A 17,741-nucleotide genomic window follows, 5' to 3' on the forward strand; every position below is an offset into this window, starting at 1 on the left:
GGTTGATGGGATGATTGAATTAAGATAGTCTGTGTTCAAAGCCCTCTGCAAACTATTAAACATGCTTCAATGGTACATGAGGTGTTCATATAATAAATCTAGACACTGGCTTTCTTTCTGACCTCTTTTACTCCTTGTTCTTTACCACTCCTTGCTCACCATTAAGTTCTCTGAAACTGTCAACTCTTTCTACCTCATTTCACGTTTTGCACATCCTATTCCTTCTATCTGGAAAACTTCCCCTTCCCTGTCTTCTCACGATTGGTTCCCTCAGTTGATTTAGATTTCAGCTCACTGTCACTTGAGGCTTTACCTGAATATCCTAAAATAGGCTTCTCCCCACTATCACTTTCAGTCACATTACTCCAGGATTTGGTTTTTTTTTTTTCCTTTTTTATTATTATAATTTTAGAGATGGGGTCTCACTAAGTTGCCCAGGCTGGCCTCAAACTCCTGAACTCTAGCAATCCTATGGCTAGGACTTCAAGCACATGCCACCACATCCAGCATATATTACTCTTTTATTAGTACGGGGGGATGGAGATACTTTCCATACAGTGGATACTTGAATCCATGGATAGTTACAAACCTTATGTATACTATGTTTTTTTCTTTTATGCTCAGCTGTGTTACCAGAGGTAATCATCCTTACATGTTGTATGCACAGGTGGTCCTTCACATCATTATTCTTATGCTTTGGGGCCATTCAGTAAGATAAGGATTACTTGAATTTGATCTCTGTGATACCATGACAGTCCATCTGATGGATGGCAACTAAGTGACTAATGTGTGGGTAGCATATACGGCTTGGATACTCTAGACACATGATTCATGCTTTTGAGATTTCATTGCGCTACTCAGAATAGCATGGAAATGAAAGCTTATGAATTGTTTATTTCTGGAATTTTCCATTTAATATTTTTGGCCCATAGTTGACCATAATAAAAGTGAAATCACTGTAGGGAGATCATTATACTTGAAATCATCTTGTTTGTTTGGTACTGATTGTCCACCACCTATCTCCTGGTCTAGAGAGCTTCTGTTTTACTCATTGCTCAAAAATCATACACTGACCAAATGAACAAATATTTTTTGACAATGAGGCCATACATTTTATGCCTTCAGTTCAGTTTTCCAACAATTTTTGCAAAAAGAAGAGACTGTGAAGCAAATACTGTTCATTCCCACCCAGTAGCAGAACAAATCTGCTTAAGACATGCCTGTCGGCCACAGGTCTGAATGTTTGCCACCCTGGTAAGGCTCCACGTCAGCCACCGTGTCGTGAGGATCTGGAGAATAAGGAGGGCATTGTGCTGCGCTCAAAGATGGATGCGTTCTGAGAACAGCTCCGGGAAAGTACCTCCCCATTGGACACACCTCTCCCAGCCAGGTGCTTTGTTCTCGTCTCCTTTCCTGTCTCTCCCTTACTGGAGCGAGGAAATCAGAAGACTCTGCCTTACCTTTGTTCCTTGTAACTCAGTGTGCAGATTCTTTAAGGTTCTGGTGCCGGCGTATGAGCCCTGCCAACACCACAGTGGAATTTTTTAACCCATGCCAAAGATGGAGCTCATTAATTTTCGTGCCTGAAAGAAAACACTTCTTTAGAAATTGGCACATTTGCTCTGCTGAAGGAGGGTGCAGCCTCCCTGTGAGGCAGGTGGGTCCATCAGGGAATCCCCCCAGCCCACTACAAAGTGTGTTGTTTGCACTGATGGCTGCTAACTATCCTGGATGACTTTCTCAGAGGCAGGAATGCACCCCCTCTTCCCCTAAAGTGACCATTCAGTACATTTCCAGAAAGTTGTTCTGCCCTGTCTCTTCCCTTCTCTTCTGAATGTTCATGGTTCCCAGAGGGGATCACACCCAAGTGTCTGCTTTTCAAACTGGAAAACAATTTGGGTCAATTCCCCAGTGCCTGGACTTGATGCCATCAAATAGAATCTTTTATACAGTGGTAAGTAATTTAAGACATTTTATATTTAAACAATGCGTCTTTTTAAATTGAAAAGAGTGTAAGAAGGGAAAACATTTAAAATGTCATATCAGAAGATTGAAACTTCCCATGATCTCATATTTTTCTTCTCCTGTACTATATTCATATTTATTCATGTATATTACATATTCATATATTACTCTTGTGCCATTAAAAAGCACAGTAAAACTATTTCCATTTGGAGGAAACCTGCCCCCATGGATATATTTTTGAGAAGAATGGAAAAATCACATTGTTATTTAAAATCCATCTTAATGCTTTCCTGGGACAGATGCGTTAGGGGCCTTAACCCCCTTCCTCAATGTCCACCTTCACTCTCCTCTGCCTTTAGAGGCAGTTTGGCAAGAATGTTTGAGAGGCACTACATAGTAAGCCAGTAAAACTTTAGTATGAATTGGACTTTCACCCCCTTTCTCACTCAAGCTCACACATAAATATTAGCACCTAGAGTTCATGAAAATCATTGAACTCGTGAAGAAATGGCACTGGAAGAAAGAACAAAAATTGTCTAAATTAAAGCATCTTAAACTAAACCATGCCCTGACCTGGGGCTCTTTGACCACAGTTACTATCAACAGACTAAAGAAGAGAGTTGATGAGGCTGTGAACTAAGTTCTCAACCCTCCAGATTTAATTTTTATGCAGTTCACATTCACATCAGAGGCTGGGAGGACTGTTCTGAGGCGGGCTAGCCAGCTTGATGTATTAGCTGGTTGAAGGGCCTGCCGGGCCAAAGGCAGAGAGTGGAACTCAATCGCCCTAGTGGGTCTTTCTGAATTTTATTATACTTTTTTTTTTTTTTGGCTTCTGGCTTAAGGACCTTCTTCAAAACTCTCACTAATGATTAAAAAATAAAGAAAAAAAAAGCTGATTAGCAGAGTTTGAGAAGAGCCATACGGTGATTAAGTGGTTGGGGAAGAAAGGTTTAAGGAGCTGCAGATTTTAAGTCTGGAGGGAAGAACCTGGAAGAGGGGATTGAATAATAATTTTTAAGTGCCAGGCTCTTACTAATCAACTGATGCCACTTTGTGAATGCTCAGCAAAGACCCAGCGTTGAGCAGGGTGCTTTAGCTCTGCCCTAAAGCTATGTAAAAATAAGACTTGAAGAAATAAGTACACAGTGAGGCAGGAGTGATTTAAGATGGACACAAGAAAGAACTTCCTGAAGTTAAAAGAAACACACTGCAGAACCTAGATCACAGGAAACACAGAAGGGAAAACAAGTACCTCTTGGGGGTTCCACAAGTTTTCATTATTTCTGAAGAGCTGGGTTCCTGGATGTAGAATCTAGCAGCAAACACTAGTGTCCAGCCTCCGAAAGTAGGCATTGACAGGGGGAAAGCATTTAGAAGTTTGGTGGATGAAGGAGTTCTGTGGGCTCTTCAAGAGCAGAGAATAACCAAATTGTATTCAACTTTGCATCCACCTATGAGAGGGCAGTTGGCAAACCTAGGGCCAACTGCAGAATGAATGACTGAAGGCAGCACTTGAAAGAGGAGAGGGTGGGATGGTGCTCAAGGTGGAGGACAGTGTTCCTTGGGCAGAGGCAGCAGGTGCATACAGATAGGAGGAGGCAGAGGCTGGGGAACAGAGAGGCACTGGCATATGGGGGTCTACAAAAATCAGGCAGAGAAAGAAAAACTTGATATGGTCGGGACTATTAGGCTACTAAGGGGGAAGCAAGACAAGGCAAAAGGAGTAGTTTTGGAGCCAAATTGTACTAAAGAATGGACTGGAAGAGAGAGAGGAAAAAAGATAGCTTGGTCCTGTATATCACTACTATATGAATTTACTTGAAAACACTTACAAGGAGCTGAGAATGTAGGTCTACTAATGATTGATTGCCTGCCTCCCCTATCTCCACTAGACTACTAACTCACTGAGGGCAGGGGTCTATCCATTTGCTCTCTGTTGAAGTCTTGGCAGTTAGGATAGACTATAGTATGCCACAGTGCTCTAAAAATATTTATTAAATTGTTTTCATTGACTTTTGTGTTTCTGTGACCAAAACACCTCGCAAGAACAACTTAGAGGAGGAAAAGCTTATTTGGGGCTCATGGTTTCAGATGTCTCAGTTCATAGACAGCTGACTCCATTACTCTGGGCCCAGGGTGAGGCAGCACATCATGAGAGAAGGACCAAGCAAGGGAAATGCTCAGTTCATGACAGGGTCAAGAAGAAAAGGGTGGGGAAGGACCACAGGGAAGATGAACTTTAACAGGGCATGCCCCCATTGACCCACCTTCTCCAGCTGTGCCCCATCTGCCTACAGTTACCATCCCTTCAGTTCACTCAGACTAGGATGGACCAATTAGGTTACAGCTCTCATAATCTAATCATTTGCCTCTGACTTTCCTGCATTAACAGGAGTTTTGGGAGGACACTTCATATCTAAACCATAACATGAATGAAAATAAAGTAAACCATAGAATGAGAGATGAAGTTCTGGACTACATACAGGTCAAAGTCCTGAGCTCTTCATCTCTGGTAATCTTACAGAAGAGCTGAAATCTCTAGTTAGACTAGTTAAGAATGCTTTCTGGGGCTGGGATTGTGGCTCAGTTGTAGACAGCTTGCCTGGCATGTGTGAGCCATTGGGTTCCATTCTTGGCACCACATATAAATAAATAAAATAAAGGTTCATTGACAACTAAAAAATATTTTAAAAAATTATTTCTGCTCAGAGATGGAAAGTTGAAGTCCTATTATGCCTTCCAATCCAACAGTCTTTGGATTTTGTCCCAGGGTGCCCAGTGCAAGGCTTCTAGTCATGGCAGGCTGACCTCAGGGATATAAAGTTTTTCTCCCGACTGGTAACTTCCCACCTATTATGGAGGGGTGTGATCACATAATTCCTAGACTATTACAGCTAGATAGCACAACGAGACAGTGTCTTTGATTAAATTAAAACATTTTGACAGTTTACCAAGTGCTCTTTATTATCTAAGGCTGAAAGAGAGACACACGGAGTCCTGGAAGAATGGTGGAGAGGCTTCAATAGCTCATGTAGGGGCTGTTGTACTGGATCGTTTCTTTGTTCATGATTACATGGAGGAAGCAGAGATGAAGCCTGGGAAGGTGCTGTTTTTGGAGTCTTTCAGGGTCATTAAACTTTGTAATTTCTAAGTGTGAAAATTTGGGCAAGCTACTGCACTTCCCAAAGCCTAAGCTCCTCATCTGTAAACTGAAAATACCAATAATACGTTTTTGTCATGGTTATAATAAGGATCATCTGCAAAGCACCTTAGAAATAAACAAACAACAACAACAAAACGCCAAACATCATTCATGTCTTCTTTTGATTTTCCTGTTTCCTTTGGGAGCCTACAGATGGTCAAATCACTGTCATTTCTCAAAAGCCTCTATGTCTAACTCATTTTTAACATCACCCACACAACAAACAAAATATTCTAACACAGGTTGTCTCTTACTGCCACTAGCAAGCACAAGTATTGGTAACTTGGGCTCACACAATCTATTTTATTTGTGTAAATTTTATTTTTTCTTTTGATAATTACTACAGTCTATAGGGATTTTTTCCCATGTGCACAATAATATTACTCATTTACAGGAACACTACCACAGATTTCAAATGATCTGGGGTATCACATAAATTCTCTGCTCTAGATCTTTTGAGAAAGCACATGACACATGGGCAGACTGGGGAATGGAAGGACGTCCATTCTGTTTTAATACTTTTAAATTCTAAATTTGTGTTTAAAAGTACTTAAAGGGCCCTACACCCATTCATTCATTTATTAATTCATTCAAAAATATTTATGAGTTTTGGAGCAGATACTGTCAATGCCCTGCCCATATCTCTTCTACCATTCTTGTGCATATCAAGTGCCTATTATTACAAACACTAGCCACCTTCTTTCTAAGTGCTTTCTTTGGAATGTGAGCTGGAAATGCCAGCCTAATGCCTTCAGGGGCAGCCTTCAGCCAGTGATGGATAGGAGTAGGTGAATAAGTACTTCAGCTTCCTTGCCTCTTAGCTTGAATGACTGTGAGGCATATTCTATACTACTTCCAGAGTTGTTTTATGGGATTGTACCTCAGCTACCCACAGCAGTAACTTGTCCATGATGCATTATTCACAGGCTTTCTTTTTCTTCCCCATCTTACCTCCCTGTTCCCCTTCTGGTAATTTCTGGGATCATCTTCCAAATAAACTTCTTTCAACTCAAATCTTTTTTTCAGGGTCTGTTTCTGAGGAGATTAAATCTATGGTGAGTTTTGTTTTTGCTTTTTTGTTTTCTGGTAGTGGGGATTAAACCCAGTGTCTCACAATGCTACACAACATAGTTTTTTTTTTTTTGTTTTTTTGTTTTTGTTTTTAATTTTGAAACAGGGTGTTAGTAAGGTGCTCAGACTGGCTTCAAACATGTTATCCTCCTGGCTCAGCCTCTCAGCCTCCCAAGTAACTGAGGTTACAGGTGTGCATCATCATTCAGGGTTACGGTGAGTTTTTTTTAAGTCTTTAGTTCCTATGATTTTTAAAATTTTTGTATTTGTAGCTGGAGAGAATGCCTTTATTTATTCATTTTTATGTGGTGCTTGGGATTGAACCCAGTGCCTCACACGTGCTAGGCAAGCACTCTGCCACTGAGCCCCAGCCCCAGACCAACAGTGAGTTCTTAACATAATAAAGGCATTGGGCTGGGTTTTCACAATGATGTATTGGAAAGTCAGTCAGTCCACAACTCAGATAGGATGATGAGACATGTATAGAAGTGTCAACATGAACATACAAAATATTTCATTTTTTGAATATTTTAAAATCCTGCTGAGATTTTCCTCCATCCCCCTCTCTCTCATACACACACACACACACACTCCACTCTGGTCTATATGACTACTACATTCAGTGGTGAGGTGGAGTTTATAAGAGTTTGTAAGACCTGATTGTGACATTTTGGGGAATTTCACAGCAGTGTATTAAACACAACCAGTATTAAAATTAAATCATATAAGCTTATAATGAAATATTTTTAAAAAGTTAACAAATACTCAAAATCATCACTTCCTAATTATATTACTTCATATTGAAGCTCTTGAGCTTATGTCTATTGTATTTCCATGACCAAGAAAGTACCCAGTGGTGTATGACTGCAAATTTCTTCCCACCTTTGCCTCCAGTGACTAGATAGTTTGAAATCAATGGGCTCTGATGGGAGTACACACACCACAGAAATTGGCAAATGTCATAAATCAGGAAGTGCCCCCACCTTACCTGCCCTCTGACAACATCAACTGGAATTCTTGCCTGGAATTTTTCAATACCTCCCTAACTTATGGTTCCTAATCCTCTATTATGAAAACTGTCCTATCCATTCTGAATACTGCTGATAAAGTGGTCTTTTGAAATGCAGATCAAATTACATTTAGTCCTTGTGTAAAGCTTCCCCTTACCTCCTGGGCCTCCCTGATCCCCGACCTTCCTGCCTACAGATCCCATGCCTTTTCTCCCTTCTTCCTTGAGTTCTAGTCACATAACTACCTTTCTGTTCCCTGAACCAGCTGCTAAACTCCCCTTTGTCCCAGGATTTCTGCACTTCCTCTTCCTCGTGCTGAGACAAGATCAGCTGCTCATCATTTAAATCTCCAGTCAACCATCATGTCCTCAGAGAGTCTTTCCCTGACCGTCTTCTTTACACTCACTGCATTGACTATCTCCAAATCCCTAACCCTTCTCTTTCATATGAGCCCACTCTCTTTTCCTTGTACCACTTTGTCTCATCTTGCTTATTTATCAGTTGACTTGGCTACTGTCCCTCTCCCCACTGCAATGTGAGTACACTCCATCAAAGAAGACCCCTCACCTTGCTCATGACTGTCTCCTCAGCACCTAGAGCAGTGACTGACATGTAGTGGGTACTCAGCTGTCCGCATCCATTGCATGAATGGATGCACATAGCTTTTACCTCCATTCATTTCTCAACCCTCTGTAACCTGGTGGCCACTTTACCACTCACCCCATTCTCTATAAAGCTATTTCCCCCAGGTCTCCATGACTTCTGAATCGCCACGTGTAACATTACTCTCGCCTTTCTCTTGCTATATTTCCAGGCTACCTTTAACAGTGCTTACCCTTCCCCACCACTTGAAACTCCTCTCTGCTCTCTGTAAATCCCACCTCTTCTGATTTGCCTTCCTATTGCTTCTTCTGGGACCTAGTGGTAGATTAAATCACTGATGCCATTTCTTTACCCATGCTTGTATTTCCCCTGCTTGTGAATCTGAGCTCACCTATATGACATGCTTTAGTAAAAGAATGATGTGGAAGCAACAAGGTTCTGAGCCAAGACCTCAAGAGTCCTTGTATATTTCCAATTATTTTATTCGGAGTCAATCATTGCTATGAGAAGGGAATGTTCCCTCTAGCTTGCTGATCCCAAGAGAAGTGAGTAAACCAAGAGTTAGGAGCAGGAGCAGAGTTTCTGAGTCAAGCCCAGGCTAGAGGTGAGTCCCTAATCTACCCAGTGCCCAATGAATGAGCCAGCCAAACTTGGTCAAGCCTCAGCTGACTCACAGAAACCTGAGCTCCAAGAAGAAATCAGACTTGTTTTAAGACACTAAGTTTTAGACTCTTGTTATGCAGCAAGGGCTGATTGATACAGGCTCTTTTGTGGATTTTCCTTTTTCTGTCCAGTGCTCAAGCATTGGCTTTCACCTGTCCCCATCCACATGCAGCTCCCAGTGCTATGTTGTATATGACTATTGCTGTCCTTGGGGTCTGACCTTCCATTGGCATGCTTAGGTTTCCAAATTCTTTTGCCAACCCTGATTTCAATATGAAACTTTAGACCCACAGAACAATACAGTCATGAGCTATATAACATTTCAGTCAACGACATACCATATACATGAGAGTGATCCCATAAGACTGTATCATCCAGTGATATCATAGCTGTCTTAGTTTGTGTGAGCATATTCTATGATTAGGACGACCACTGAGTTACATCCCTAGCCCTTTTTATTTTCTTTTTGAGCCAGGGTCTCGCTAAATTGTCCAGAATAGCCTCAAACTTGCCGTATTCCTGCTGAGTTGCTGGGATTACAGGTGTGCACTACTGTGCCCCACCTCTACCTACTCTTTTAAAACAATATTTGCAATTTGGTAAAGAAAGCAAAATACTGTCATGAATTAATGGACCATACTAAACAATTTTTATTCTATGTTTAATTTTTCCTAATAAGAATGCTCCATTTGTTTTAAATGCACAACTAAAACCTAATACATCCTTTTTTTGATTCAGGTTGATTGAATTATAATTTTTCTTACAAACCAAATTCACCCTTTTGAAGAGTATACAATTTGATGAGTATTACTACAACCATGCAACCAACTCTACAATCAAGATATGGAACGTTGGGATCATTCTGAGAAAGTTCCCTCATTCTCCTTCTGATCACCTTTGGAGAACAATCTCTTCCTACCCTCTCCCTTGTCCCTCAGGTCTTTCCAGGTAACTGTTCCATGTGCATCATGCTGCTCCTCCTCAGGGGCATACTTTGGACCTGGTTACCTTCAATGTCTCCCTTGAGCCTCTGCTTATTCCCTTCTCTCTTGTGTCTGCAGTAACTCCTCTGCCCAGAGCTTCTATCTCATCTGGGTCCTCTCTCTTTGATCACACAATTTTGTGTTGAAATCACCCATTCACACTGGAGAACTCCTCAGTGGACTGCCATCTGGGAATGGACAGAACCTGTTTCCCAGGCTCTAGCCTGAAGCCTGACATTGAACAGACGGCACCTAGTGTCTGGGCCACAGATGGAAACTTCCTTGTGCTGCTGGTGGTTGTGTGATTCAGCAGATTTTGGTTTGTAGTGGAAGATTAGAGCTGAGGAGATGTCTCTCACTGCCTGCCCCCCATATCTAGTCCAGGGGATAACTATGGTTTTTCCCATCTGCACCTTGAGAGAGCTGATGAGGCTGTGCAGGAATAAAGATGGAACTCCACACATAGAGCAGTGTGGCCCTGAGGATCAGATGATGGGGTGGGATGTGGGGCTGACCAGCTCTGATAGAGCTTGGCTGAGAGAGGTTGCTTTCTCCACTCAAAGATGACTGAGGATGGTGAAGCTGGAGGTGGGAGTCTTCATGGCATAGCTGGGGATGGCAGAGGATACGTAGGTAGGGATCGTGTAAGCAGAGCTCAGACGAGGCCACTTTTCTGTCCTGAGTTGAATGTTGTGTTGAGGCTGAACCAAATATTAAGTTAGGGGAAGGAACAGACAGGGAATCTCTTTTTGTAGTGAATACCACTCACTCCTAGGGACTTCATGATCCTATCATTCATTGGACAATATTTACAGAGCATGTACTTACCAGCCTCTCCTCTCCGCAGGTGCTGTGGCCGGCACTGGTTCCATGTGGAAGGCCTTCCGGTGCTCCCTCACCATACCCTCTGGCACCATTCTATCAAGAATGTCTTTCTGCAAGCCTTTCTTTGGCTGATGAGGGGTGGTATAAGTTAAATTTCCCCCAGAAAAAACTCTTAAACCAACGAGGACTAGGAGTGGGTGAATCAACAACCATGTCCTCATCCCCCTGGTGGGACATTTCTGAGGTGTGTTCTATATGGTTTCCCAGCATCTCCAGTGACACTGAGCCCTGGCAGCCCACGGAAGTTATCCGCTTGATGCCAGGTGTGGTGGTGCAGCCTGTAATTCTCAGGAGGCTGAGACAGGAGGATCTGTGAGTTCAAAGACAGCCTCAGCAATTTAGTGAGGCCCTAAGCAATTTAGTGAGACCCTGTCTCTAAACAAAAAATAGAAAAAGGACTGGGGATATGGCTCAGTGGTTAAGTGCCCCTGGGTTCAATTCCTGGTACAAAACAAACAAAAAAACAAAACAAAAAACCAAAAAACAGTTACTTGCCCGATACTGTGTTCTTTATTGGCTCCTTCCTATCACAATTCTCCACCAGTGTTTTCTATAATCACCTCCAAATGAATTACAGTTGCCCTTCATAGCTATCCACAAGTTATGTACCCACAAATTCAACTGAAGATAAAAAATAAAATTCAAGAAAAAACCTGCATCTATACTGAATACATAATACTTATTATTCCCTAAACAATATAGTATAACAACCACTTATATCACTTTTACATTTTATTAGGTATTATAAGTAATCTAGAGATGATTTAACATATATAGAAGGATGTATGTAGGTAATATGTATAGATTATGCCATTTTAGATGAGACTTGAGCATCCTCAGATTTTGATATCTGTGACTGTGGTCCTGGATACCAAATCCCCCTCGAATATTAAGAAACAATTAAATTGAACCAAATTCTTGTGCCAGGATCACAAAATAAAGGAGGCTCCAATACAAGGACAGATCCCTGTGCAGTTGGCTCTTTATTGGATCTACGTATTACTCTGGGCTGTCTCCTCAGCCTGGTAGTATATCCTAGGCTCTCAACAAACACCCGTGAATGCATGAATTTCTTCTCTAAAACCCAGAAGATAGTGACTGTCCTAAATAAGTACATCCATGTTCAGAGAGATTAAATGGTTTACCTATGGTGAAATAGGACCAGTTGGTAGCAACTGCCAGCCAGAAGTTGGAGTTTCTTGGATTTTATTTCAAGCCAGGGTTCACTGATGGAAAATGACTGAGTATGGAAAGCTAATCCAGGTTAATTCCCGTTGATTAATCATTAATGTGCTAAGGAACTGCTGAGATTGAAAATAGGAATGAATAGTTTAATTTCAAACTAACTCCTCTTTATTCCCTCAAAAAGGTTTTTATTTTCTACATCTACATAGTACAGTACTAATGGCAAATGGTGGTGTGCTTGTGGAGAAATTGTCTTAAGAAATAGATATTAGGCAGGGAATTCAGCCACAAGGTCAGGAGAGTGGTATGGGGCAGATAAGACAGTCACAGCTCTTTCGGCCTCTTAGGAACTTACATTTCAAAGAAACTGGCTTTGGCTCTAGTTCTAAGGGTTAGTTTTTTGTTCTTGCAGCATTAGGGATCAAACTCAGGGTCTCACGCACCCTAGGCAACTCCCCTACCACTGAGCCACACACCCAGCCCTTTTTATTTTGTATTTTGAAGAGGATCTTGCTACACTGCCCAGGCAGGTCCCCAGCTTGGCATCCACCTGCCTCAGCCTCCTGAGTAACTGGGATTATAGGCCTGCACTACTGGATCTTGCTGAAGGGTTAGTTTTAAGAGATTGTTATAATGGTTAAAATCTAAACCTAAAGTTAATTTAATTAAATTTGGTTACGAAAAGAGTGTTGAGTAATATTTGGAGGAAACTCATGTAATGAGGAAGTACCAACTACTGTTCGGTTTCCTGGGATACAGGAGAGTTTTCTTGGGTCAGAACCTCTCACCTTCCCCATTACCTGGAATAAAAAGGCCATAAGGTGGGTGATTAATTATTGCACTGGAGCTGTGCTTTAGGCCAGAATAAGACTGACAGACTAAGCCTTGGGTGTACTCTCTTTAAACAAAGGGTGGGTGATGTCCACAATTCCTTGTACACCTTCTGGGTCTTCCACCCCAATTTCTCCATTTATTCAAGGAATTTTCTCTAGTGCTGATTGCAATCTCTTTGAACATAATGACTTATCCTCCCTGAGTTGCCCCCAGCAGTTGTGTTCCTAACCAGAAACCCCAGGGCGCTCTACTTCCCGGAAAGTTTAGTTGGGTTTGAATAAAGCATTTTCTTGGATTGCGTAATCCTGCTTAGGGTGACACCCACCACCACCTCTGACCCGCGATGTACAGAGGCGCAGGCCCAGAACTGCTGGGGATTCGAACCTTCCGCCTCCCACCTAGGCGGAGCCCATTCCAAGTCAGCTATGGCGAGCAGCGCCAAGGCCTGGAGTGGGCGGGGCCTGTCGGCGACCACCCCTAACTGGGCGGAGCCCTCGGGTCCCGCTCCGCCCCCGCGCAGAGACCGGCGCTACGCGGTCCCGCCCCTTCCCAGACCCGCCCCCCGCGGCTCCCCGCAGCTCCTCCCCTCTCCCATTGGCCGAGGGGGAGACCCTCCTCTTTGTCCAATGGCCGCCGCCGCGGCTCGGCCATTCGCGTCTTGACTGGCTAGCGATCCGCAGAGTGGCGGGTAGCGAACCAATAGGGAGAGGCGGCTCGATGAATGGCTGGCCCGGGTGGGGAAGGCAGGAGGCGGCGATCCCGGTGGAGGGGGCCGTTCGCCAGCTCCGAGGCAGAAAGTGCCACGACTCCACACGCGCGCACGCAGGCAGCGAGCGGCCGGAGCGGACGGCGGACGGGGCGGACGGCGTCGGGGTCGCGGCGCCTGCAGCTGCTTGGGGGCGGCTTCTTGGTGGAGGCTCGGCCGACTCCTCTCTCCTGGTTCGGCGGCGGCGGCGGCGGCGGCTCCGGCTCCGGCTCCGGCTCCGGCTCCGGCTCCGGCTCCGGCTCCGGCTCCGGCTCCTCCTGCCCTCTTGCTCTCCCTCTCGCGTCTCCGCCTGCAGGTAAGAAACTTGGCCAGGCCCTGCAGCGGCGGCGGCAGCGGTGGCGGCGCGCGGGCCGGGCCGTCGGGGTGCCGGGGCCGGCCGAGCCGCGCCGCGAGTGACACGTCTCCTTGGCGGCCCCTCCCCCGGCGGCGCCGGCTTGCCCGCCGTCACCGCGGCCGCGGCCCCTCGGGGTGGGATTCGGGTGGGGGGGCGTGTGCCAGGGCCCATTCCTGTGCAGGGGCGGTGGCCAAGCTTGCCGAGCTGCGCTGACCCCACGCCCCTGGCCGTCTGGCGAGCTGAGGCGGCCCCGCGGCGCGACGTGGCGACCCCTCCCTCCTGGCCGGGCCGTCGGGCCGGCCCGCGCGCTCCTAAGTTGGGCTAAGAAAGTTGGCGGCGGGGCGGGGCGGCGCACAACTGGCGGAGGAAGGGGTTAAGTTTCGGGAAGCTGCCGGATGACGTTGCCGGGCTGGAGTCCGGGCCGGAGGAGTGGGGGGGAGCTGGCGGAAGGTGGTGGAGGCCCGGGGGGGAGGAAGGCGGGATTGAATGGGCAACCCGAGGGCCGAGTGTGCCCGGTTTCGGACCGCCGATTCGCTGCGCCTCGGGGGGATCAGAGCATCCCCGACGGGGCGGAACCGGGCCGCAAGCGTGCTGTTCGGACGCCCCAGGGTGCTGTCCCGGGCGCGGACCTTCGGGCGGCCGCGGTGGCAACTTCCCGGAGTGCGGTACGAGGTTCCCTGCTCCCCCTGGCGGCGGGGCTGGGGCACCGTTTCCCCCGCAGGGCCGCGCGGAGTCCGGCGCGAGGGCGCCCGGCGGGGTCGGGGGCGCTCCGGGCCCAGCCCCGCCTGCCCCGCCCGGGGCCACTATGAATGGGTTGGCGGTGCCAGGCCCGAGCGGAAGCGGGCACCTCCGGCCGGGCGGCCAAGCTCGCTGGCACTCGTCCCGCTGCCCTCCCCAGTCCGCCAGGCTCCCCTCCTGCGCTTTGGGTAGGGAGAGTGCGACTGGGGCCCGTGTTTTCACTGGTGCTGCAGAGATGCTTTAGTGATTCCCTTTGCATTACAAATCACAAGTTGTAGCACTGCCTGGTGTCCTAGCACCGTGGAGGTTAGTTTTGACCAAGTCATCTTTCTCGGGCTTGGGGATCGTCTCCATTTCCCCGTCAGAAAAATGGGGCCCCTGATTCTGTGTACTTGCGAGAAAGCTGCGGAAGACCAGCACATGTAGGGAGTAGTCAACAAGTGTTGGCTTGTCCTGTTGGGATGCGTTTTTAGGGACATGCCAGACACAGGAGCAAGGTGGGGCAGGGCTCCTGTTTGCCTACTGTAGACCACGCAGGCCTGCAGCCTGCAGAAGTCACAAGTCTGGATTCCACTCCCTAGACTACATATCTCTGGTCTCTTAACCTTTCTGAACCTGGGTTTCCTTATCTGTAGCCTGGAGATAGTACCACCCACTCACGATGGGGTCAGGGGAGCTGTGCAGGGAAGTGCTGGGACCTTGTGCAAACAGAATGCAGTTTGGCAGTAACTCCATAGCATAGGTCAGAGGTCAGGAGAGACTGGAAACACCAAGGAAATGAAACTTTGGAGGCTCTTGGGAGCCTCCCACATCTCTGTTTGCCCAGCTAGCTATTCACTCAGTGTGTGGAAATCTTCCCTGTGGTTAGCTGGTGTCTGGATGGAATTTTCTGAAGTTTGGGGAAAGGGGTCTAGTAGGGTCTCACATCCCAGGCTGAACAACTGTACATTTTATACCAGCCCTATTCAATTGGTGAGCATTCTCCTACCTCCCTTCCACCTCTTTACACTTTTCCAGCTGCCTTTGTTTGTCTTAACTTCTCGATAATTGGATATCCTGAGAAATCTCAGTGATCCTGCAGCATGCTATCTAACTATGGTGATGTCTTAATTTGTTTATGAACTTTCCAAAGGTCAGCCCGCTTTGGTCTGCCAACTTGTTTCCCTTCCAGAAGTACCTTCCGGTTCTGAGGTCCTGGAGATGCCACTTCCTTCTTTATTTAAGTAGAGAAGGAGAGGTCAGGAGAGACCTCCTAGTAAGTTTCCCTTTATATGGAACAGAGAAAACTTGGATAGCAGGACAAACCCATATTATTGGGCTCCCGGGTTACACCCCAGAGGAGGGCAAGGAAGTGGTCTTGGGGTTTGGAAACAGAGGGTTTCCAGTGGGTAGAGCTATAGGCAGTATGTTATAAGAGAACTTTACCCTTCATATGTAGAAGTCTGCCTCTGACCATTTAGACAGGAGATTAAGAAGTTAGAGCAGTACCATGGTATAAGGATATTTTTTGTTGATGGGAGAGTTTTAAATAAATCCTGAATAGAGTCATTTGAGCAATTATGCTCTTTGCTGAAATGAGCCCTAACTCTATAGGCTGCAATAATTATATAGCACCAAACTCGGTTTAAATGGTTGAATGCAAATGATTTAATTAGAATATTGGTTTATTATGTAGCAGGATACCTTTTTAAAGTGTAAAATCCCAGATTCTTCTTACTCATTCTTTTTATTGCTGGGAGCATTAACTAATAGACAAATGACAGAGACAACAGTTCTTTTGAGATACAGGATTTTTTGCTAAAATCTTGTTTCTTGAGGCAAAAAAATGGTCAGTCAGAATTTATGAAGGTGGGGACCATACTGTCCTGTATATCCGGGACCTACAATGGATAAAATCTAGTAAGTTTCCTTTTTTACAGAGTGATACAGACCTGGATCACAGGACTCCTGGTTTGGCTGAAGCCTGGAGGAGGCCACGATTGAGGGATGAGGGCAAGAAAGGGATCTTGTGGTTTGGGAATAGAGGGTTTCCATAATTAATATTGATCAAATGAGGTGTCTACCATCCCTGGTTTAAATATTCTCAGTAGTTAATCCAGCTGTCTCATGGGATAAATGAAGCCGAACCCAACTTGATTTTTAAGGTTTACTATTTAGAATCAGATTCCATAACTTTAATGTATATTTAGGACTTATAACAACCCTATTTTTTAGAATAGGGATGGTTGTTACCCATTTTGTGGATGAGAACATGGAGCCCAGCAGATCAGAAGGCCGTTAGACTCGTTCTTGTTGCCAGCTGCTAGGTGACAACATATGGTCTCTGCTTCCCAACATTCTGTGGGGTTATATAATTCTACCTTCTAGGGACCGTAATTACCCCAGAGATGACACAGAAGTAAAAGACCAAAATTAAGTTTCACTTGCAAGAAGGTAGTCAGTTGAAAGTGTGGCAGAGTGGCAATGCAAGAAGGTACTTTGCATTTCATTTCTTTATGAAGCATCTCTCTGCTGGACCTTCAAATCTATACATACAAATGAGGAACTTCTACTTCTTGTCTGAAGAAGCTGGTGCGAAAAATGGTATTGTCCAGCACTATAGCCACATTATAGCTATTTAAGTTTAACTTTAAAACAAGTAAAATGAAATAGATTAGTTTCTTACACACATTTCAAATGCTCAGAAGTCATATATTTGTCAGTATAGACAGATCATTTCCATCATCACAGAAAATTCTGTCAGATAACACTGGTCTAGGGAAGCTGGTATTCTCTATTAACAGTCAAATCTCTGTTCTCTTGATGGTAGGAAAATATTTTGATGTCCAACCAGGTGAAAATGCCCATTCTATAGATCAGTACCGTTGACTAGTGGCAGTTGATATGCTTTGACCCAATGTCACTTTAAATCACATTAGTCCTGACTCTGCATTGTAAACTACATACTAAGTAAGAGGACGGGTAGCAATTTTTACCTAATAGCAACAGCATCAAAATGGCCAAATGTACCAAACATGGAAAATAAATAGGTATTAAGTAGAAAGCATCTGAGTTGTAAGGAAAGTAAATATTTAATTCTAAGTGAGAGAACCTGGGCAAGCAAGGCCAGTTAGCATTATAGAACATTAACTCAGGGACTTCCTACGAGATCATTTTCTTTGGCAGACAAATTCTAAATGAGTCTCCTCAAACAGGCAAGCATACATCTAACTTTAAAATCAGTCAAAAGTAACATGAATCGCCAACCTGTTTAGCAATGCGCAGCAACTTTCATTTATAAAGAATGTCTTATAATTTCTAAATTCTCAATTGTTTTGGCAAGACTGAAGTATCTGCTTTGTTCCCAAACCTTATGTGTTCCAACATACTGGAGTTTTCGTATCCCTGGGCCACTGACTAATTTTCAGGCTCTTTCATACTTCATATGACTCTGAAAGTCTCAGTGGGATTTGAAAGGATCACTATTTGGGAAGAACTGTTGAGTTCTTGGTTGTACTAG

The 17,741-nt window shown here is 44.9% G+C and overlaps 2 protein-coding genes across 4 annotated transcripts in view; one reads left to right on the plus strand and one right to left on the minus strand.

The window, feature by feature from the left end:
- BANF2 (BANF family member 2) overlaps positions 1-13,118 on the minus strand; it is a 55,561-nt gene extending 42,443 nt beyond the window's left edge. The window contains exons 1-3 of one of the 3 annotated variants that reach the window (XM_079129627.1): positions 11,531-13,118; positions 10,329-10,826; positions 1,451-1,583 (exon numbers count right to left, since the gene is read on the minus strand). The gene's annotated coding sequence lies outside the window, so the exon portion shown is untranslated. The remainder of the gene's footprint in view (positions 1-1,450; positions 1,584-10,328; positions 10,827-11,530) is intronic. The other 2 variants (XM_079129628.1, XM_079129629.1) reach the window with 2 other exon arrangements.
- Positions 13,119-13,313: 195 nt separating this feature from the next.
- Positions 13,314-17,741, plus strand: part of RRBP1 (ribosome binding protein 1) — a 66,186-nt gene continuing 61,758 nt past the window's right edge. The window contains 1 exon segment of the mRNA XM_079129630.1: positions 13,314-13,465. The gene's annotated coding sequence lies outside the window, so the exon portion shown is untranslated.

Source organism: Sciurus vulgaris (assembly GCF_902686455.1).
Source record: "Sciurus vulgaris genome assembly, chromosome: 2".
Lineage (NCBI taxonomy): Eukaryota > Metazoa > Chordata > Mammalia > Rodentia > Sciuridae > Sciurus > Sciurus vulgaris.